Genomic DNA, 1474 nt, shown 5'->3' with positions numbered 1-1474 from the left:
CGGAGCTCCAGCCGGGCTACCCCTTCCCGCGCCGACCCTCAGGGACCACGCCCGGCCCAGCCCGGCCCGGACTTCGCTCGCCTGAGAGCAGCTTCAGGCCCCAGGAGGTGGCAAGGAGGGAGGGGAGGAGTGCGGACCCGAGGAGGTCTCGTCCCAGGGCCCCGGCTCGGAATCTCCACTGTGAACCGGGCGGAGGTGGTGCTGCTGCCGGAGAATAAATCTTGGCGGAGAATCACCTTTTAAGCGCTGCTGGCCGGTGTCCGTCCTCTGGTGCCCCGCTTGCCTCGCTTCTGCCTGGTCTAAGTGCCGGGCCACGCCCGGTCCCCTGCTGGCAGGGAGCACGGCTGCGCGCCCATGCAGGACTGCTGTCGTTCCCATTTCTAATTCTTAACACTGTCCCCTCGACGTGCGGCGACATGCACTTTTGAAACAAAGGTCAGTGATGTTTTAGCAGAGGCTTTTAAGAAGCACCGTGCTCTCTGGGCATGGTGCTGCGCAAATATAGCCCCAGCTCTCAAGAGGCTGAGGCATGAGGGTCACTGGCAGCCCGAGGACAAACTACATTACCCGGACCCACTCTCACCAAACACAAGATGGTCGTCGTGGGACACCTGTAACACCAACATCTGGGAGGCTGAGGCGGAACTGCCGCGAGTGTGAGGCTAGGTTGGGCGACGTAGCGAGTGTACCTAGAATCCTGCGTGCCGGGGGCGGGGAAAGTACCGCGCTCTTCCTCTGGATTCCTTGGGCCGCAAGGACAGCTGCTCTGCGGCCTTCAGCTGACCTCGGAAACTAAAAATACTTCTTTCATTCTCTGTCTCCTGGCCACCATGGTCAGGAGTGGAAAGCACCTGCCGCCAGGTGCAGAGTCATCAGCTCGCTCGAAGCGAGCACGGCCGCGGGCTCTGGAAGCCCTGCAGAAAGGGGGCCCGGTGGCCTGGAGCCAGGCCTAGACGGCCCCCGAGGGAAATCCCGGCTGACCAGGCTGGGCTCGCGGCAGCCTCCGTTCCAGGACCCGGGGATCGGCCTTCCCGAAGGGCTGCTGCGATCCAGGTATCGCTTCCCCTCCAGCCAATCGTCATCGGGGAGGCTTCCCCTCCAGCCAATCACCGAAAGGTTCCCCTCTAGCCAATCACCGCTTGAGGACCTCCCTCCGTCGCCGGAAGAAGCCGTCGTCCCGGGCAACCACGACGTCCGTTTTTCACTTAGGCGGCGGGAAACGGCCATGAGTAAAGGCCGGGCGGAAGCCGGCGCGGGAGGTAAGGAGGGCTCGAACGGGAGGTAGGCGGGGTCCCGGGGAGGCCGGCCGAGTGACTTTCGCCCGGCTCCGTCTCTCTGTAGTGCCCGGTGTCCTCCTGAGGTACCTGCAGGAACAGAACAGGCCCTACAGCGCCCAGGACGTGTTCGGGAACCTGCAGCGGGAGCACGGGCTGGGCAAGGCGGTGAGCGCCGGAGCTTCGCGCCCCCGGCCCCA

At 64.5% G+C, this 1474-nt stretch overlaps 1 long non-coding RNA gene across 1 annotated transcript; it reads left to right on the top strand.

The window, feature by feature from the left end:
* Window positions 1-876: 876 nt before the first annotated feature.
* On the top strand, window positions 877-1440 carry LOC104870104. The gene is made up of 3 exons (XR_782450.3): window positions 877-1053; window positions 1129-1259; window positions 1342-1440. It is a non-coding gene; the product is annotated as an uncharacterized LOC104870104 (long non-coding RNA).
* Window positions 1441-1474: the final 34 nt, after the last annotated feature.

The sequence above is a fragment of the Fukomys damarensis genome, unplaced genomic scaffold (assembly GCF_012274545.1).
Source record: "Fukomys damarensis isolate Sample0158 unplaced genomic scaffold, DMR_v1.0_HiC HiC_scaffold_13, whole genome shotgun sequence".
Taxonomy (NCBI): Eukaryota; Metazoa; Chordata; class Mammalia; order Rodentia; family Bathyergidae; genus Fukomys; species Fukomys damarensis.
The sequence above is the reverse complement of the archived record's forward strand: the minus strand, read 5'-3'. Positions and strand labels throughout refer to the sequence as shown.